Source organism: Oncorhynchus keta, chromosome 30 (genome assembly GCF_023373465.1).
Source record: "Oncorhynchus keta strain PuntledgeMale-10-30-2019 chromosome 30, Oket_V2, whole genome shotgun sequence".
Lineage (NCBI taxonomy): Eukaryota > Metazoa > Chordata > Actinopteri > Salmoniformes > Salmonidae > Oncorhynchus > Oncorhynchus keta.
The window spans coordinates 14,330,498-14,353,621 of NC_068450.1; the positions used below are offsets into that span (position 1 = coordinate 14,330,498).

The following is a 23,124-nucleotide window of genomic DNA, read 5'->3' on the forward strand; positions in this document are numbered from 1 at the left end:
TTGAATTCATGATCAAATGAAATTACTTTTATCAAGATCCAGATTTACGCAATTTGTCAGTTCCTTGACCATTCCCACTCAGTTAATAAGTGTTGGCGGGCTGAAGAGGGGCTTCTAGTACCTGAAGGTGATTAAACATGGATCATGGAAGTTTAAATGTACTCATGGAATGCAAATCATCATCATTATCAACAGTGAATTCATGGAATGATAAGGATGAAGGAAATGAGTGAATCCTCTGGGTGATTTGTTCATATCTGACACTAAATACACAAGATGGACACCAGAGTAAAGAAATACATTTTATTATCACATAAAATGTATTACAATCTTGTCATGTTTATAACTTGTGAGATATTAATTTCAGTTTAAAAATAATTTACTTAATAGTTCATGTTTATACACATACATTTATGTAAGATTTCATACTATAAATTACGATTCATACATTTATGCGTATTCAATTCTATTACAATGACACAGTACTTTGAGAGAATTAAAAAAGTGTTGACAATTTGATGAATATCATAATTTCTATCCAAATAGTTCAACAGTGTCTATATAAAGACGCATCATTCATGTTTCATGATGGAACATTACACTTCTATTAAATAACTGTCCCAATGTCAAGAGAATCTAAAGTTCCACTTCTTTACTCTTTTTACAACACTGGTGTCTCTTTAGATGTCCTGACTGACTGAAACTCTTCCCACACTGAGAGCAGTGAAACGGCTTCTCTCCTGTGTGAGTGAGCTGGTGTGTTCTGAGATTACCCCCTCTAGTGAAACTCTTCCCACACTGAGAGCAGTGAAACGGCTTCTCTCCTGTGTGAGTGCGCTGGTGTGTCTTTAAGTCTCCTGACTGACTGAAACTCTTCCCACACTGAGAGCAGTGAAACGGCTTCTCTCCTGTGTGAGTGCGCTGGTGTGTTCTGAGATTACCCCCTGTAGTGAAACTCTTCCCACACTGAGAGCAGTGAAACGGCTTCTCTCCTGTGTGAGTGAGCTGGTGTGTTCTGAGATTAACCCCCACTAGTGAAACTCTTCCCACACTGAGAGCAGTGAAACGGCTTCTCTCCTGTGTGAGTGCGCTGGTGTGTCTTTAAGTCTCCTGACTGACTGAAACTCTTCCCACACTGAGAGCAGTGAAACGGCTTCTCTCCTGTGTGAGTGCGCTGGTGTGTCTTTAAGTCTCCTGACTGACTGAAACTCTTCCCACACTGAGAGCAGTGAAACGGCTTCTCTCCTGTGTGAGTGAGCTGGTGTGTTCTGAGACTACCCCCACTAGTGAAACTCTTCCCACACTGAGAGCAGTGAAACGGCTTCTCTCCTGTGTGAGTGAGCTGGTGTGTTCTGAGACTACCCCCACTAGTGAAACTCTTCCCACACTGAGAGCAGTGAAACGGCTTCTCTCCTGTGTGAGTGAGCTGGTGTGTTCTGAGACTACCCCCTCTAGTGAAACTCTTCCCACACTGAGAGCAGTGAAACGGCTTCTCTCCTGTGTGAGTGCGCTGGTGTGTCTTTAAGTGTCCTGACTGACTGAAACTCTTCCCACACTGAGAGCAGTGGTTTGATCGTGGCTTGTCCATCTCGCTCTGTTTCCTGGTGGGAGCTGGGTTGGAGGAACTTGAGGTGGTTCCATGGTGCTGTGTTGAGTTGCTGGAGGACATGAGATTCTCTGATCTGATCTCTCCACTCCTCAACAGTCTGACATACTCATCATGGTGACTTCTCTTTATGTGCTTGTGGAGGAAGATCTGAGAGGTGAAGGAGAACGGACAGCCAGAGCACGAGAAGATCTGGACCTGGGACGACTCAGCGTTCACATCTGAGAGAGATGAAGGAGAGAGAAAGAAAAGAAATCAAGATCACAAGGTGCATGATCATTATTGTTCCAGACAACTTGACATGAACAGAGAGAACTCAGGACCAGTATGATAATACACCACAGAAATCATATTTAAAATCAATGAGTTTCAATTGAGAAATGAATAATAATGAGTAATAATGAGTAATAATGAATAATAATGAGTATTAATAAATATTAATGAGGTAATAGTGGGTATTAATGAGTAATAGGAGGTAAAAAGAGAATGAATGTAAGAGGAGTGAAAAGTAAGGGCAGAGGCAGGGATGAAGAGGGGAGGAAGAGGGGAGAAATGACCTTTAGCAGAGCTCTTTTTGTCCCAGAGGTAGTCGAAGACAATGCCCAGGTCTCTGGCGTACTCCTCTCCGTACCAAACCAACAGCTCCTCTCCAACAGCTATGGGCTTACAGCAGCGGTACAGAATCCCTCCTCTGTACTGGAAGGACACCAGATTCTGCTCTTCTTCACGACGAGCACAGTTCACATACCTGAGAAGAGAGAGGGAGAGACAGAGAAAGACAGAGAGCAGTCAGGGGTTAATTATGTACAAGAGATTGAGGTCTTCAACTGTCAGACTATGAAACAGGTAGGTGCAGTGGTTCCTCGCAATGGCGGAATGACGCAATTTACCACAATCTGCCACCACCTACCACAAAGTGTTGCGGCATAAAGCTCAAAACTTTGAATTGAGGAACCACTGTAGGTACAGAGAGAAACAGAAGGAGGAAGAGGACTGTGAGACTTCCTCTGTACTTCAGTGTTGCTCACCTCATCCAGTTGGAGTGAGTGTCTCTCCCAGCATCGATGTAGTCGTCCCAGTGTCTGCTCTTGTTGATCTGAGGAAAACAACTATTCATATTTAGTTTATTTTTTACCCCTTTTTCTCCCCAATTTCATGGTATCCAATTGTTTTAGTAGCTACTATCTTGTCTCATCGCTACAACTCCTGTACGGGCTCGGGAGAGACGAAGGTTGAAAGTCACGCGTCCTCCGATACACAACCCAACCAGCCGTACTGCTTCTTAACACAGGGCGCATCCAACCCGGAAGCCAGCCGCACCAATGTGTCGGAGGAAACACCGTGCACCTGGCAACCTTGGTTAGCGTGCACTGCGCCCGGCCCGCCACAGGAGTCGCTCGTGAGCGATGAGACCTACCGGCCAAGCACTCCCTATCCCGGACGACGCTGGGCCAATTGTGCGTCGCCCCACGGACCTCCCGGTTACGACAGAGCCTGGGCACGAACCTAGAGTATCAGATGGCACAGCTGGCGCTGCAGTACAGCGCCCTTAACCAATGCGCCACCCGGGAGGCCCCTCATATTTAGTTTTGATCAGGTTGGAAAAAATTAAGAACAGCCCAATGACACACAGTGACAAGACGCACGCACGCACGCACGCACGCACGCACGCACGCACGCACGCACGCACACACACACACACACACACACACACACACACACACACACACACACACACACACACACTTCTCTCACCACCCAGGAGTAGCCACTCTCCATGGCTTGTTCCTTGTCTGTGATCTCTCCTTCATAAGGTCCATAGTGGGTTCCTGCAGGCACAGTGTTTCCATGGTTGAACACCCCCAGTCCTGCTTCAGGGATGCTTGATGTCCTGATCTCCAGGCCGGACGGGAGGGTGAGTCTGGCCCTGTCAGAGGTTCCTAGAGGGGCAGGGATGTCCGGGACGAAGAGGGGAGGACCATGGACCCCACACTCCTCCATGAAGAAAGACTTGCAGTCCTCACAGTCTGGGAGAGAGAAAGAAAAACAGAACATGTTAAACGTCAGTTATTACGATGATGATGAAGACATGCATTCGAAATGTAAAACAGAGAGCACACAAAAAACTATTCATACCTCAGCTTAAACATCAGCGCCACAGGTAAGCTGTGAACGATCTGAGAGACAAGGCAAGAAGGGTCTTCTACGCCATCAAAAGGAACATAAAATTTGACATACCAATTAGGATCTGGCTAAAAATACTTTAATGTTATTGAACCCATTGCCCTTGATGGTTGTGAGGTCTGGGGTCCGCTCACCAACCATAATTTCACAAAATGGGACAAACACCAAATTGAGACCCTGCAAGCAGAATTCTGCAAAAAAAAAAAAAATCGTAAAAGACCAAATAATGCAAAACAGAATTAAGCCGATACCCGCTAATTATCAAAATCCAGAAAAGAGGCATTCAATTCCACAACCACCTACAGAGGTGAACCCTAAGCAAGCTGGTCCTAGGGCTCTGCTCACAAACACAATTGTATTTTTATTTAACTAGGCAAGTCAGTTAAGAACAAATTCTTATTTACAATGATGCCTCCTAGGGAACAGTTAACTGCCTTGTTCAGGGGGAGAACAACATATTTTTTTACCTTGTCAGCTCAGGGATTCGATCCAGCAACCATTCAGTTACTGGCCCAATGCTCTAACCACTAGGCTACCTGCTGCCCGAAAAACAGACCCCACAGAGCCCCAGGACAGCAACACAATTAGACCCAACCAAATCATGAGAAAACAAAAAGATAATTACTTGACACATTGGAAATAATTAACAAATAAACAGAGCAAACTAGAATGCTATTTAGCCCTAAACAGAGAGTACACAGTGGCAGAATACCTGACCACTGTGACTGACCCAAACTTAAGTAAAGCTTTGACTATGTACAGACTCAGTGAGCATGGCCTTGCTATTGAGAAAGGCCGCTGTAGGCAGACCTGAATCTCAAGAGAAGACAGGTATGTGCTCATTGCCCACAAAATGAGGTGGAAACTGAGCTGCACTTCCTAACCTCCTGTCCAATGTATGACCATATTAGAGACACATATTTCCCTCAGATTACACAGACCCACAAAGAATTTGAAAACAAATCCAATTTTGATTAACTCCCATATCTACTGGGTGAAATACCACAGTGTGACATCACAGAGGCTTCAGCAAGATTTGTGACCTGTTGCCACGAGAAAAGGGCAACCAGTGAAGAACAAACACCATTGTAAATACAACTAGAGGTCGACCGATTAATCGGAATGGCCGATTAATTAGGGCCGATTTCAAGCTTTCATAACAATCGGAAATCTGTATTTTTTTACACCTTTATTTAACTAGTCAAGTCAGCTAAGAACACATTCTTATTTTCAATGACGGCCTAGGAACGGTGGGTTAACTGCCTTGCCCAGGGGCAGAACGACAGATTTTCACCGTGTCAGCTCGGGGGATCCAATCTTGCAACCTTACAGTTAACTAGTCCAACGCTCAAACCACCTCCCTCTCATTGCACTCCAAGAGGAGCCTGACTGTTACACAAATGCAGTAGAAGCCAAGGTAAGTTGCTAGCTAGCATTAAACTTATCTTGTAAAAAACAATCAATCAATCATAATCACTAGTTAACTACACATGGTTGATGATTTTACTTGTTTATCTAGCTTGTCCTGCGTTGCATATAATCGATGCAGCGCTGGGGGATGATTTAACAAAAGTGCATTTGCAAAAAAAGCACAATCGTTGGACCACTGTACCTAACCATTAACACCAATGCCTTTCTTCAAATAAATACACAGAAGTATATATTTTTTAAACCTGCATATTTAGCTAAAAGAAATTCAGGTTAGCAGGCAATATTAACTAGGTGAAATTGTGTTATTTCTCTTGCGTTCATTGCACGCAGAGTCAGTATATATGCAACATTTACTGCCGTCTAATTTGCCAGAATTGTATGTAATTATGACATAACATTGAAGGTTGTGCAATGTAACAGGAATATTTAGACTTAAGGTTGCCACCCGTTAGATAAAATACCGAACGGTTCCGTATTTCACTGAAAGAATAAACGTTTTGTTTTCGAAATTATAGTTTCCGGATTCGATCATATTAATGACCAAAGGCTCGTATTTCTGTGTGTTATTATGTTATAATTAAGTCTATGATTTGATAGAGCAGTCTGACTGAGTGGTGGTAGGCAGCAGCAGACTCATAAACATTCATTCAAACAGCACTTTCGTGCGTTTGTCAGAGGCTCTTCGCTGTGCTTCAAGCATTGCGCTGTTTATGACTTTAAGCCTATCAACTCCCGATATTAGGCTGGCAATACTAAAGTACCTATTAGAACATCCAATAGTCAAAGGTATATGAGAGAAAGAGTCCTATAATAACTACAACCTAAAACGTCTTACCTGGGAATATTGAAGACTCATGTTAAAAGGAACCACCAGCTTTCATATGTTCTCATGTTCTGAGCAAGGAACTGAAACGTTAGCTTTCTTACATGGCACATATTGCACTTTTACTTTCTTCTCCAACACTTTGTATTTGCATTATTTAAACCAAATTGAACATGCTTCATTATTTATTTGAGTATTATATTAAGTTAAAATAAGTGTTGTAATTGTCATTAAAAATCGTCAGATTAATCGGTATCGGCGTGGAAAAAGCATAATCGGTCGACCTCTAAATACACCCATATTTATGCTTATTTATTTTCCTTTTGGTACTTTAACTATTTGCACATCATTACAACACTGTATATATACATAATGACATTTGAAATGTCTTTATTCCGAGAGAGATAGATAGAGATAGATAGAAAGCGATAGATACACAGAGAGACAGAGAGATAATGACTCACAGAGGTAGTGATCATCTTTGGGGACCTCCTCCTCTGTGTAAGTGATTCTTGGTCTGTCTCTCAGATTTCTGCTGCGCTTGTATGTGTTCAGCTCTGCTTTCTGCCTTTCCAGCCACTCTCTCTTAGACAGGCCTGGTACAAACACAAAATAAGCTATTTTCTCTGAAGCCAAATGAAACAAACGGGTTGTAAATCACCATATCAAACTCTAACAGTGTATTCTTGTCTATCTCTGTTACCTGAGGTTGATGGTTTGGGGTGCAACAAACGAGCCCCTTGCTTTGTGGAACTCCCTGCCTCCCCTCCACTGGTGCTGGGGGTCGCTTCACTCTGACCCTCCTGGAAAGAGACAAGAGGAGAGTTCAAACTGACCACTTGGTCTGTGTGTCATCGTCATCTTTGATTTGAAACAACATGAATGAAAATATATTGTGTGTTGTGTTATGTGTATGACAGTAACACACACCGTGGCTCCTAGCCCCTCCTGTACTCCACTGTGGGTGTCTGCTGGGCTGCCGTCTCTGAGGAAGGCCACTTCTTCTTCTGTCAGCTCCTCCATTAATGGCTGGGCGGGTTCTGTCCCCATATTACTGGGTCCTGCCTCCTCGCCACTGGAGGGCTGCTGAGGATCAAAGGAGAGGGGGGGGGGGGACAGAGCGTTATATGACAAATATGACAATGATGAACAGACAGAGTTGTCAGCCCTCTTTATCTACAGTAGAGCAATTACATACCGAACATGATATACATGTTGAATTCAGAGCTGTAACACAACAAAATATGGAATAGGTCAAGGGGTATGAATACTTTCTGAAGACACTTTATAACCATAATTTAATTAATTGGTTCACACTTCACAGCTACAGTCATTGACAGGACTAGTATCTGCTAGCGTAGTGAAGAAGAGAAACAAAAACTCACAAGATGTATTACATGCACCTGTGCAGGTGTTTTAAAAAACAGTTACCTGTACTGTAAGTGTAGCAGGTGTGGCAGGTTTGTCAGGCTGAGGGACCCCCTGAGATGCTGCTGGTCTCCTGGTTGGGCGTCGGAAGCTCCGGGATGCTGTGGCGAAAGATCAGAAAATTAATATAAGTCCTACCTAGCTACTAACAGACCTCTTCTATTATTATTGTTATTATTATTATTATAGGGACGTCAAACGTTCAGCCTGCTGCACAAACCTTAACCTAGAGTGCCTGGTTAAATTGTCTTTAGGACCATTTTTTATTCATCTCTAAAATGGTTACACTAATGAGAAATATATGTGATTATATAAAAAAATCTGTGAGTTTGCTTAATTTACTATCATCCTAACTTAAGATGTTTAATTATGTGAATTAATGTATTTTACACTACTTTCCATGAAGTGGACGGTATGTGTTACTACTTTAAACAACCCCATGAAGTGGACGGTATGTGTTACTACTTTAAACAACCCCATGAAGTGGACGGTATGTGTTACTACTTTAAACAACCCCATGAAGTGGACGGTATGTGTTACTACTTTAAACAACCCCATGAAGTGGACGGTATGTGTTACTACTTTAAACAACCCCATGAAGTGGACGGTATGTGTTACTACTTTAAACAACCCCATGAAGTGGACGGTATGTGTTACTACTTTAAACAACCCCATGAAACATGTGTTACTACTTTAAACAACCCCATGAAGTGGACGGTATGTGTTACTACTTTAAACAACCCCATGAAGTGGACAGTATGTGTTACTACTTTAAACAACCCCATGAAGTGGACGGTATGTGTTACTACTTTAAACAACCCCATGAAGTGGACGGTATGTGTTACTACTTTAAACAACCCCCATGAAGTGGACGGTATGTGTTACTACTTTGAAGTGGACGGTATGTTACTACTTTAAACAACCCGGTATGTGTTACTACTTTGAAGTGGACGGTATGTGTTACTACTTTAAACAACCCCATGAAGTGGACGGTATGTGTTACTACTTTAAACAACCCCATGAAGTGGACGGTATGTGTTACTACTTTAAACAACCCCATGAAGTGGACGGTATGTGTTACTACTTTAAACAACCCCATGTTTTGAACGCATCGAATTTGGGGGAAATAACCTCCCTTTGACCTCAGATTGATGATTTCAGGATTAAAGTTTATAGTCAAAATGGCACAGAATGGATCAATTAGATTGAACTCTTTGGCCTGAATGCCAAGTGTCACGTCTGGAGGAAGCCTGGCACCATCCCTACTGTGAAGCAGGGTGGTGGCAGCATCATGCTGTGGGGATGTTTTTCAGCAGCAGGGACTGGGAGACTAGTCTGGATTGAGGGAAATATGAACGGAGAAAATTACAGAGAGATCCTTGATGAAAACCTGCTCCAGAGCACTCAGGACCTCAGACTGGGGCGATGGCTCACCTTCCAACAGAACAACGACCCTAAGCACACAGCCAATGCAGGAGTGGCTTAAGGACAAGTATCTGAATGTCTCTGGAAAATAGCTGTGCAGCGACGCTCCCCATCCAACCTGACAGAGCTTGAGGATCTGCAGAGAAGAATGGGAGAAACTCCCCAAATACAGGTGTGCCAAGCTTGTAGCTTTATACCCAAGAAGACTTGAGGCTGTAGTTGCTGCCAAAGGTGTTTCAACAAAGTACTGAGTAAAGGGTCTGAATACCTATGTAAATGTGATATTTCAGTTTTTATTATTTTTTAATACATTTGTAAAAACGAATAAAAACCTGTTTTTGCTTTGTCATTATGGGTTATTGTGTGTAGATTGATGAGGGGGAAAAAAAACATTTAATCAATTTTAGAATAAGGCTGTAATGAACAAAATGTGGAAAAAGTTAAGGGGTCTTTACGAATGCACTGTACACAATATTCTTATGTTTTTTGAGCCGTGTTAGATTTAACAGGACATACAACCTGATATTCGATGAGTGATAAGGTACTCTTTCTGTTTTGGAGATCCCGTATAAAAATGAGGCACTCCAAAATGTAAAATAATGTGTTCCGCAGGTTGTCCTCTAACAAGTGGTGGAAAAATATCTCCAGCTTCCATGTATCTGGGTAGGTCGTACCTGTCTACAAGCTTAGCGGTATCTGGGTAGGTCCTACCTACTAGTCATACTGAGTAGTCATACTGAGTTAGGTTTCTGTTTCTCTCTTGATAGTTAATAAGCATCATAGACTAGTATTAACAGGCCTTCTCTTTCTACTAACATGATACGTCTTACAACATCCTTGTTTACTGCTACAGCTCTACCTGGTGGGCATCTCTCCAGTCGAGGGGTCCACTCATCCTCCTCTGAGTCGCTGGGTGCAAAAAGCGGAGCAGTGTTCAACAATTTAGGCCTGCTTCTCCTCATAAACGCAGGTACTGGGGAGTTCAGCCCTGAGGGACACATTAGCACACACAGTAGATTCTCTGATCAATACAACACAGAGAGAGAGAGGTGGAGCAGTTTTGCGGGGACCAGCAAGGTCTAAGCAAAAATGTTGATGTTTTACAGTGAATTTCCTGTAATTCTAAAAAACAAATGCCAGGGCTTTATTGTGTTCATATTCATATGCTATAAGGGGAGGGGGAGGTAACCTCCCGGGTATTTTGGAGGGATGAGGCCCTAAGAGAAACCACTCCTTGCGGGAGCTGCTGGTTGGGTATGTGGTATGCCAGTGAGTAGAGACATGGCACAATACAACACAAAGGCAGAGAGACTCCTCTATGACAGGAGTTTAAAATAAACGAAAGTAATACTGATAAATGTCAAATGTCCTTTTGTCTCTATTCAAATATCGGACACTTACCTATAGTAAGCATAGCCAGGTGGTTCCTCTTCAAGTTTCTGTACCGCACTTTCTCACATTTCACTAGATGGGTCCATTCCATCTTTGAGAAATAGGTCTTCAAATCATGGAAATCATCCTAGTGCGAGTCCACAGGTGTATGACATTGGCCCAGGTATAAATGCCACAAGCAGGAATCACCTGAACATCTCAGATAGCTACATAGCTAGATAGGTGGCTAAATGTTATAATGTTAGTAACGTTAAGTTACCTCTCCATCATCAGTAACTTTGATTATGCCTGTTTAGTTGCCGTTAGCTGATAGGATAGCTAGGCATTTTTCAACTCACCTCATCCGAAGAACTCATCCTGTTGTTGTCGTCCCTGAGGTCCTTTCACCCTGAACTTGTAGCTACAGTAACTTATTGCTAGTCAAATTCGAAATACAGGAAAATTGTTAGCTAATATCATTATCAACTGTTAATTTGTCAGCAAGTTGCTCATTTAACTATTTTGGTAAACTAGCTAAAGTTAGCGTTACCCTTTTAGCTAGATAGCTACCACTAGCTATACATTTATTTCAGTACAGTAACGTTGAAGTAGCTAGTTAATTTAGCACTGGAGAACCTGTTGATGGTAATTTAGCTAGCTACATTACCGAGCTAACAAATTATTCTAAATATAGCCGATAAAATAGCAATGTTGTACAATGTTGAGCCTGTTATTCTTGTTAGCTAGCTAAATTACCTGCCTTTTGAAACCGTTGTTTGGGAAAAACTTTCAACTGAGGTAAATTGTGAGAGCAACTGAGCACGAGAACTTCTGGCGCCAAACATACAACCGCGCGAAAGAAGGTGGAAAATCACTGACTGAACTCGCTCTGCCCAGGTTTCCCTGGTGCTGCAAGACGCCGGGATTTCTGGAGTCGACTCCGACTTCTGTGGTTGGATTCATTGGAGTCGACTCTTGTTCGACTCCCAGGACACGCTGAAGCGGATGTGTACGCACAACCAACCTAATATTGCAGAGTCCTACAAGGAACACTGCGTTTACGTTCTAGAGGACTGGCATGGTGCATGATGCTGACCATTTGCGTATTTTGTTTTAATATAGACGGTGAAATGTAGGAACTATAATTTTTCAGTGATATTTCTACTGTGCTCTGCTTTGACGGATCGCATGAGATGATGCTGTGATTAACGTATTATTTGCTATGTTATAGCCCTATTCGGACGGATATTACTAGAGACGTTGGTTTTGTAATTATTATCCAAGCATGTGCGTTATTCCAGATGATTTTATACAGTATTAGTTTTACAAACTGCCCCCTGTAATTCTTAATTTGTTGTAATTCAAATCAAATTGTATTGGTCACATACACATTTAGCAGATGTTATTGTGGATGTAGCGAAATGCTTGTGTTCCTACCACCAACAATTGAATTGACTCCTGTTGATAGCCCCTACTTTATTGAACTTGAGTGAGACATTGCAGCCAAGATATTGCGAAATACATCATTCGATGCACGGTTCTGACTGTCTGCCTTGTGGCCGGAGATGCCTACAAATTCCTGGCTATGCCCCTTCCATGTCTCTCTCTCATGCTAGCTTGCTCTTCATTTGTTGTAAAATGCAAGAGTTTGTGTTGTCTAAATAGACTACAGAAAATGGTTTCCTTCCTAGAGGAATCGAAGCTTGACACCCAGAAATGGCAGTCTAGGAATCAATTATTTTGGATTCCCCACCTCTTGTTGCAACTTGCCAGTGTTGCTGTTGTTGCTGTCCATGGCGCTGACAGTCCAGCCAGTATGTCTCTTCATTATCTGATAGAGCTCAACGGTTGACTGTTTCTACGTAGAATTATTAGCTATACCCACAATGGTCTAAAATAGGTTTCTGAAATGAATGACTATTCAGACATAAATCCATTGCTTTTAGGCTACAGACTACTGGACAGATTGTATCGCACCAAGACATAGGGGAGGGAAAGGGGATACCTGGTCCATTGCACGACTGAACTCATTCAACCAAAATGTGTTTATCCCAACTCTGAATCAGAGAGGTGAGAGGACTGCTTTAATGGATGTTATTGGCACACCAGGAGCAGTTGTTAACTGTCATGCTCAAGGGAAGAACAGCAGAAAGTGATGAATTATAGGCCTGTATCTGTCCTCTGTAACATCAAATATCCTGGAGAGAATTGTCCATGAGCAAATGTATGAATATGTTAACAAACAGGGTCTAATGTCAGATTTTCAGTCGGGTTTGAGAAAAACATACTCCACTGATTAATGTCTACTTTACTTGACTGACTTCATCGGGAAAGAGATTGATGAGGGAAATCTGGGTGGAATGGTACTGCTTGACCTACAGAAGGCCTGTCACGAACCTCGCCGAAGATGGTGCCTCTTCCTGTTCGGGCGGGGCTCGGCGGTCGTCGTCACCAGCCTATTAGCTGCCATCGATTCCCTTTCCGTTTGTTTTGGGTTATTGGGTAATTGGGTACACCTGTTTTGTATTAGGGTTTGTTTGTAGGTTATTTAAGGGCATTAGGCCCGCTGGGTATTTGTGCGGGCTTGTTTCTTGTTACTCTGTGTTGGATGGTGTTATTTTGTTTGTGTCTTTATTCTCCGGACTATTTTTGTCCTGTTGTTTGGACGGGCAACTTGTATACGCCCTGTGGTCTCCTTCCAGACTCACATCAAAATCTCCAATCCAAAGTTAAATCTGGAATTGGCTTCCTATTTCGCAACAAAGCATCCTTCACTCAAGCTGCAAAACATACCCTCGTAAAATTGACCATCCTACCGATCCTTGACTTCAGCGATGTCATTTACAAAATAGCCTCCAATACTCTACTCAATAAATTGGATGCAGTCTATCACAGTGCCATCCGTTTTGTCACCAAAGCCCCATATACTACCCACCACTGCGACCTGCACGCTCTCGTTGGCTGGCCCTCGCTTCATACTCGTCGCCAAACCCACTGGATCCAGGTCATCTACAAGACCCCGCCAGGTAAAGTCCCCCCTTATCTCAGCTCGCTGGTCACCATAGCATCACCCACCTATAGCACGCGCTCCAGCAGGTATATCTCTCTGGTCACCTCCAAAACCAATTCTTCCTTTGGCCGCCTCTCCTTCCAGTTCTCTGCTGCCAATGACTGGAACGAACTACAAAAATCTCTGAAACTGGAAACACTTATCTCCCTCACTAGCTTTAAGCACCAGCTGTCAGAGCAGCTCACAGATTACTGCACCTGTACATAGCCCATTTATAATTTAGCCCAAACAACTACCTCTTCTCCTACTGTATTTATTTATTTTGCTCCTTTGCACCCCATTATTTGTATTTCTACTTTGCACATTCTTCCACTGCAAATCTACCATTCCAGTGTTTTACTTGCTATATTATATTTATTTGCCAACATGTTCTTTTTTTTTGCCTTTACCTCCCTTCTCACCTCATTTGGTCACATCGTACATAGACTTATTTTTCTACTGTATTATTGACTGTATGTCTGTTTTACTCCATGTGTAACTCTGTGTTGTTGTATGTGTCGAACTGCTTTGCTTTATCTTGGCCAGGTCCTAATTGTAAATGAGAACTTGTTCTCAACTTGCCTACCTGTTTAAATAAAGGTGAACTAAATTAAATATAATATTCTATCATATTCTACCATATCATATTCTATATCTGTTTGCAGGTAAGGTATGTTCAGGAGAGTGCTGTGGGTTTCCGACACAATTTTCTCAGTGTGTGTGTGTGTGTGTGTGTGTGTGCGCGCGCGCACAGGGCAGATGAGGAGGAGGAGATTGTCCTTGCTGGTGAGAGGTCAACAAAGAGGTGACACACCAAACTACACTGCATCAAACTACTGGAATTGAACTAGAAACAAGTGTACCACTTCCAGAAACCACCCCCCTCTCTGATGCACCTCGGGGGCCGACTGTCCCCCAGCCCCAGTCATCGTACCACACCTCGGCCTCTCCTCATCTTCCTCCAGTCTCTGGCATATCCCTGGTATGGTATCTCTTTCAGCCCCCTAGTCATTGCACCATACCCGGCCTCTCCTCCTCCTCCTCCTCCAGCCATGGCCCACCTTTCCTCCTCCACCCCAGATTGAGTGGCCTGGAGTGGGGGTAGAAGCAGCAGTAGCCCCTTCAGAGCACTAGAGGACCAGGCAGATCCCCAGAAGGAGGTGCAAAACTGAAAGGAGCAGCTGGAGGCCCACAGACACCAGGTAGGTCACTTCACCTCCCCCATCAAATCAAAATCAAATCAAATTTATTTATATAGCCCTTCGTACATCAGCTGATATCTCAAAGTGCTGTACAGAAACCCAGCCTAAAACCCCAAACAGCAAGCAATGCAGGTGTAGAAGCACGGTGGCTAGGAAAAACTCCCTAGAAAGGCCAAAACCTAGGAAGAAACCTAGAGAGGAACCAGGCTATGTGTGGTGGCCAGTCCTCTTCTGGCTGTGCCGGGTGGAGATTATAACAGAACATGGCCAAGATGTTCAAATGTTCATAAATGACCAGCATGGTCGAATAATAATAAGGCAGAACAGTTGAAACTGGAGCACCAGCATGGTCAGGTGGACTGGGGACAGCAAGGAGTCATCATGTCAGGTAGTCCTGGGGCATGGTCCTAGGGCTCAGGTCCTCCGAGAGAGAGAAAGAAAGAGAGAAGGAGAGAATTAGAGAACGCACACTTAGATTCACACAGGACACCGAATAGGACAGGAGAAGTACTCCAGATATAACAAACTGACCCTAGCCCCCCGACACATAAACTACTGCAGCATAAATACTGGAGGCTGAGACAGGAGGGGTCAGGAGACACTGTGGCCCCATCCGATGATACCCCCGGACAGGGCCATCCACTCCCTTCTCCCTCCTCCTCTATTCATCCTCCATTTCCTACTCCCTCCCTCCTCCCCCATACCCCCTCCACTCCCTCCTCCTCTATTCATCCTCCATTTCCTACTCCCTCCCTCCTCCCCCATACCCCCTCCACTCCCTCCTCCTCTATTCATCCTCCATTTCCTACTCCCTCCCTCCTCCTCCATACCCCCTCCACTCCCTCCTCCTCTATTCATCCTCCATTTCCTACTCCCTCCCTCCTCCTCCATACCCCCTCCACTCCCTCCTCCTCTATTCATCCTCCATTTCCTACTCCCTTCCTCCTCCTCCATACCCTCTCCACTCCCTCCTCCTCTATTCATCCTCCATTTCCTACTCCCTCCGTCCTCCCCCATACCCCCTCCACTTTTCCTCCTCCCCCATACTCCTTCCACTTCCTCCTCCCCCATACCCCCTCCACTCCCTCCTCCTCCCCCACACCCCCTCCACTTGTCCTCCACCCCCATACTCCCTCCACTTCCTTCTCCTCCATACTCCCTCCACTTTTTCCTCCTCCTTCATACCCCCTCCACCCCATACCCCCTCCACTTCCTCCTCCTCCATACCCCCTCCACCCCTCCTCGTCCTCCATACCCCCTCTACTCCCTCCTCCTCCCCCATACTCCCTCCACTTCCTCCTCCCCCATACCCCCTCCACTTCCTTCTCCTCTATACCCCCTCCACTTCCTTCTCCTCCATACTCCCTCCACTTCCTTCTCCTCCATACCCCCTCCACTTCCTTCTCCTCCATACCCCCTCCACTTCCTTCTCCTCCATACTCCCTCCACTTCCTTCTCCTCCATACTCCCTCCACTTCCTTCTCCTCCATACTCCCTCCACTTTTCATCCTCCTCCATACTCCCTCCACTTCCTTCTCCTCCATACTCCCTCCACTTCCTTCTCCTCCATACTCCCTCCACTTTTCATCCTCCTCCATACTCCCTCCACTTCCTTCTCCTCCATACTCCCTCCACTTCCTTCTCCTCCATACTCCCTCCACTTCCTTCTCCTCCATACCCCCTCCACTTCCTTCTCCTCCATACTCCCTCCACTTCCTCCTCCTCCATACTCCCTCCACTTCCTCCTCCTCCATACTCCCTCCACTTCCTTCTCCTCCATACCCCCTCCACTTCCTTCTCCTCCATACCCCCTCCACTTCCTTCTCCTCCATACTCCCTCCACTTCCTTCTCCTCCATACTCCCTCCACTTCCTTCTCCTCCATACTCCCTCCACTTCCTTCTCCTCCATACTCCCTCCACTTCCTTCTCCTCCATACTCCCTCCACTTCCTTCTCCTCCATACTCCCTCCACTTCCTTCTCCTCCATACTCCCTCCACCTCCATACTCCCTCCACTTCCTTCTCCTCCATACTCCCTCCACTTCCTCCTCCTCCATACTCCCTCCACTTCCTCCTCCTCCTCCATACCCCCTGCAGATCGGTAGAGGTAGAGAACCAGTCAGGAGCAGTAGTGTAACTATGCAGTCCTTTGTAAATTTGCAGTGAAGAAGTGGACAGGCGTCGCCAGATTTCCGGTAGTTTTCCATTTTTATTGTTTTTTATCTTGTAATTCACAGTACAGGTAAAGGACAAGTGTCTTCCTGCCTGCTTTGATTATTAGATGGTGAACAGCACCACAGAGTGGTTGAATATCACAACTACTCAATAGTTGGTCCATGTACAGCTACTGTGTTTCACCGAGCGTTAACTACCAGTGTCCCTGTCCTCTGTTCCTAGACTGTGTTTCATCTAGCATTAACTACCAGTGTCCCTGTCCTCTGTCCCTAGACTGTGTTTCATCTAGCATTAACTACCAGTGTCCCTGTCCTCTGTCCTTAGACAGAGATCTATGAAACAGACTACTAGACAGAGATCTATGACTCAGACTACCAGACAGAGATCTATGACCCAGACTGCCAGACAGAGATCTATGACCCAGACTACCAGACAGAGATCTATGACCCAGACTGCCAGACAGAGATCTATGACCCAGACTACCAGACAGAGATCTATGACCCAGACTACCAGACAGAGATCTATGACCCAGACTTCCAGACAGAGCACAAGGACCACAAACACACCCAGCAGGAGAACAAGAGACTGAGGAGGAGAGAGAGGAGATGAGACATCAGCTGGCCCTACTGAAGGAACAGGTGGTGGGATACACACACACACACACACACACACACACACACACACACACACACACACACACACACACACACACACACACACACACACACACACACACACACACACACACACACACACACACACACACACACAAAAGTACTACTTAAGTAGTTTTATGAGGTATCTGTACTTTACTTTACTACTTGTATTTTTGACTACTTTTACTTTTACACCACTTCATTCATAAAGAAAATAATGTACTTTCTACTCCATACATTTTCCCTGACACCCAAAAGTCATTACATTACAGGACAGGATAATGATCTAATTCACGCACTTATCAAGAGAACATCCCTGGTCATCTCTACTGCCTCTGATCTGGTGGACTCACTACATACAAATGCTTTGTTTGTAAATTCTGTCTCAGTGTTGGAGTGTCCCCCCTGGCTATCCGTAGATTTAAAGAATTTACAAAAATGGTGCCCTCTGGTTTGCTTAATATAAGGAATTTGAAATGATTTATACTTTTACATTTGATACTTAAGTATATTTAAAACCAAATACTTGTAGACTTTTACTCAAGTAGTATTTAACTGGGTGACTCTCACTTTTACTGGAGTCATTTTCTATTAAGGTATCTTTACTTTTACTCAAGTATGATAATTGGGTCCTTTTTCCACCACTGGTGGGGGCTAACAAAATGTCCCCAGTTGGTCTAATATTGGTTTGTTTACTATTCTTGTGGGGACCTCTGGTCTTAAACACACACACACACACACACACACACACACACACACACACACACACACACACACACACACACACACACACACACACACACACACACACACCTGAATTAATAGAAACAGCTGGGCAGACAGAATGTAGCGTAACAAATAAGGACATAAAGTGACACTGGGTTAAGTTGAATGTGAAATGAATGGGACACAACATATCCGTAACAACCATATGGTTTCAGGAGAAGTCGTCTGGGAGATGTACTGCTGGAAGTGTTGCATGTGGAAGCACCAACAGGGCCTTGTTGTAAAGATCATATTTATTTTATATGCTAAGGTCAGAGTCCATTCCATTTTAGGAGATGCATTGAAAGTTCAATTCCATTTAAAATATATATATTTTTAATATGAATTTCTAAAATAGCCAACTAACCACTGTCTCTGGTCTCCTGTGTCCAGCACAAGGTGCATGAGGATAACTTTAGGAAGGAGCGGTCAGACAAGCAGGTCCTGAAGAGTCGACAATGAAAGTCCAGCTCTGGTCAAACCAGGTACCTCTGACTGCAGTGTGCAATTCGGGCGGGCTCAATGTGGGCGGTGTCAAACGATTGACTCCGCCCGACGTTTGACCACACCCACCATGTTTTGTCCATCTGAGGTTTGAAAGTCACCCACTGAATACAAACACACGTTTGCGCAACGGAACATGTTGAATACAAAACTTATTTCATTTTTGAAGATCGTAAGAAATTTTATATAAAGTGGTACGAGCAGATGTGTTGTAATACTTTTTGCTTCATGTTATATTTGAAACAAGCTACTGATATTATTGCAGTGAACAACAGACTTTTCATGTACGTCATGTACTGTTAAAATTGTGTTGATAAATGTTATAACTTTGTAATTATATTATTTCATTGCGCATATATACACAGTTACTACCCATCCTGATTTATAATGCTATTTACTTTCCTCATGAGAATGGAGACAGACTATACCATATAGACATACTGACAAGCTGAATGTGCTTTGTGCATTGTTATACCAGCTCTAGTACAGAGATCAGAGACTTGGGTGACTTCTACGTCATCTTTACCAAACAACACAATTAACAATTTAAACAATTAAAACAGCAGACAAAAACAAGGTTTGACCACTCCTCAAAAATGGCTTCACTCCAGCTCCTCAAGAGGCAAAGACAGTCATTTCCTTGTTGTCAACTGCCTCCACATAGAACATCAACTGCCTCCACATAGAACATCAACTGCCTCCACATAGAACATCAACTGCCTCCACGTAGAACATCAACTGCCTCCACATAGAACATCAACTGCCTCCACATAGAACATCAACTGCCTCCACATAGAACATCAACTGCCTCCACATAGAACATCAACTGCCTCCACATAGAACATCAACTGCCTCCACGTAGAACATCAACTGCCTCCACGTAGAACATCAACTGCCTCCACGTAGAACATCAACTGCCTCCACATAGAACATCAACTGCCTCCACATAGAACATCAACTGCCTCCACGTAGAACATCAACTGCCTCCACGTAGAACATCAACTGCCTCCATGTAGAACATCAACTGCCTCCACGTAGAACATCAACTGCCTCCACGTAGAACATCAACTGTCTCCACGTAGAACATCAACTGCCTCCACATAGAACATCAACAGCCTCCACATAGAACATCAACAGCCTCCACATAGAACATCAACTGCCTCCACATAGAACATCAACTGCCTCCACATAGAACATCAACTGCCTCCACATAGAACATCAACTGCCTCCACATAGAACATCAACAGCCTCCACATAGAACATCAACAGCCTCCACATAGAACATCAACTGCCTCCACATAGAACATCAACTGCCTCCACATAGAACATCAACTGCCTCCACATAGAACATCAACTGTCTCCACGTAGAACATCAACTGCCTCCACATAGAACATCAACAGCCTCCACATAGAACATCTAACCTCTCTGTAACTGGAACATGAAGGGTTCCTTGAGGAGAATATGTTCCTCTTCATCCAGGCCATCATAAAACCGTAATTCTTTAAAGGTTGTAATGCGGTCTTCCCTGTCCATCCCAATTACACCTGGGAGGGAAACAGTGCCTTTAAATGTTTGGAGTTCACACCACCTTGCTGCCTCTAGGGTGTCCCTTAGAAGAACATCTTTTTGGAGTTTTACACCACCTTGCTGCCTCTAGGGCAGAGGTGGGCAAACTTTTGACTCGCGGGCCACAATGGGTTCTAAAATTTGACAGAGGGGCCGGGCCAGGAGCATTTGGAGGGAGTGTTTGGGCCGGATATACTAAAGCATTAAATGTAGTGTGTGCAAACCTCATAGCACAGTAAGAACACTACAACCCAATTTATTAACTGTCTTTCAAATGTGAAAAATATCCCTTATCAGTTAATAAATTTGTCTCAAGGAATATGCAAGATATGGCATTTACATACTATTTCGCAGATACTGGGAGGAGGAAATGTAAATAGATTAAAATAACATACGCACTGTGATTTATCAAGATTGCGTCTGTTTTTAATAAGTTTCAATCGAAGGTGCAAAGTTAAAGAAATCAACATTTATTGAAAAATGGAATCACTTTCAACATTCAAAACATATTATTACACAACGAAATACTCCAGCTCAATAATATCTACTTGTGTTAAACTCCGCAAAATCATGGATGGATTGTCCTGACCGCGCGCTCTACAAACTCGCCACGGACGCCCTGGCCTTCACGCGCAAACAGTACACGTGTATCGTTGCCAAGCACACAGACATAGGCTGTATTAAATATCCTACCTGCAGCTGAAAATTTAAATTTAAATATAGAGCGATGTGCGGCGTGTTAATTAAGCTACTGTACCGCTACTGTGCGTAAATGCGCATGGCTCTTAATTAAAAGACGCACTTCCAAACTTTCCATATGCATTTTTTCATAACACAGCAGAAAAACTCACCATTTCAGTGGGAACAGTGTTGTTGGTCTCCCTTTTTGCCAGTGCATCAAAGTCTGGAGTTAGTTTTGTTGTGGCAATTCTCAGGACAGATCTGAGGTGTTGGTCAGTTAACTTGGATCTGTGATGGGCTTTGTTGATTTTCATGACACTAAACGTCTACTCACACGTAGGTCGTGCCATGCACTCTTTCAAAAACTCGCCTTCGGAGAAAGGCTTGCTAGCCTTTGCTAATTTGAATGCCAGCAAATAACTTGCCTTGGTACTTGACTCTTGAATTGCAGTTTGTCGGTGAAAAAGTTCTGTTGACTCTGTAAATTAGCTGCCAACCTCTGAGCAGTAGCCGCCCGTTCTTGTGTTGACTGCTTGCTAGCATAGTTTGCATGCTTCGTGGCAAAGTGACGGCTGATATTGTACTCTTTGAAAACCGCAACAGCTTCTTGGCAAATCAGACATACAGCCGTTGATCGGACTTCAGTGAAGAAGTATTTTGTTGTCCACTCCTTATTAAACACTCGGCATTCGCTGTCCACTTTCCTTCTCTTTGGTCCGCTCATTTTCACAGAAGGGCTTAATGGTGACGTGAAACGAAGTGAAAATTAAAGTGAAATAAAGAGAAATACGCGCCACTCCAACAACGGTCAATGTGTTTTGAGTGCGCCATCTATTGGGGAAACGTGGGCATTGCAGGGAAAGGGGAAAAAGGAGGTTTTTACTATAATTTGGACAAGTTCGGCGGGCCGGATTAAAAAGCCTAACGGGCCGTATGTGGCGGGCCGTAGTTTGCCCATGTCTGCTCTAGGGTGTCCCTTAGAAGAACATATTTTTGGAGTTCGCACCACCTTGCTGCCTCTAGGGTGTCCCTTAGAAGAACATATTTTTGGAGGTTTACACCACCTTGCTGACTCTAGGGTGTCGCTTAGAAGAACATCTGCTTCCTTGAAGAAAAAGGAAGAATACATATTTAAGAGTATTGCCTCATTGGGTGATCAAGACAAATTACACCCCACTTTCACAATACCCCCATGCAAACAAAAGCCACTATTACTAAAAGGGGTGTTCAGTGATATATATAACTACTCAACAAGTCATCACAACTATTATATCTTGCCATGCATCAAGCCCATAGCATTACACACAGTAGACTACATACCCAGTTCACAGCTCCCAGTTCGCCATGCATTTTGTTTTCAGTATTGTCTAGAAAGAAAACAGATTGTGGTCATTTAGTAATGTAAGGGAACCTCTAGGGATATGTGTACAAGAATGCACCTTACTTTAGCCTCTTTGGGCTAGGCGCCCTGCTAGCGGGATCGAGGCCGACAACATCCGGTGAAATTGGAGGGCGCATAATTCAAATAAATATTCATAATATTAAACATTCATGAACATACAAGTGTCTTATATAATTTAAAAGCTTAACTTCTTGTTAGTCTAACTGCGTCGTCAGAATTCAAAAAGGCTTTACGGCGAAAGCATACCAAGCGATTGTCTGAGGACGGTGCCCCACATTAACATATTTTTCAACCAGCACAGGCTTCACAAAAATCACAAATAGCAATAAAATAAATAACGTACCTTTGAAGATCTTCCACTGTTTGCAATCCCAAGGGTCCCAGCTACAGCATGAATGGTTGTTTTGTTCGATAAAATCCTTCTTTATATCCCAAAAAGTCTGTTTAGTTGACGCCATTGATTTCAGTAATCCACTTGTTCAACTGGCATACAAAGAGGTCCAAAAAGCTACCACTAAACTTCGTCCAAACAAGTCAAACAATGTTTCTATTTGATCCTCAGGTACTCTAAAATGTAAATAAACTGTAATATTTCACATGGAAAGAAGTATGTTCAATAGGAAAGCCAAATTCGTAAGCATGCGCCGAAAGACTGATTTACATAAAGGTAGTAACCTGACAGAAACTCCAAATACTTGTTCATTTTTCAAAATGGAGGCCTGAAACCTTGAATAAAGACTGTTGACATCTAGTGGAAGCCATAGGAATTGCAATCTGGGTGACACCATTACAAACAATAAGTTTACATAATAAGAGCCTGGGAGCTGAAAATAAAATTCTTCAGGTTTTCACCTG

General features: G+C 43.7%; 1 pseudogene; it reads right to left on the minus strand.

Annotated features, from left to right (window-relative positions):
* Positions 1–289: 289 nt before the first annotated feature.
* Positions 290–15,166, minus strand: LOC118376708 (histone-lysine N-methyltransferase PRDM9-like; annotated as a pseudogene).
* Positions 15,167–23,124: the final 7,958 nt, after the last annotated feature.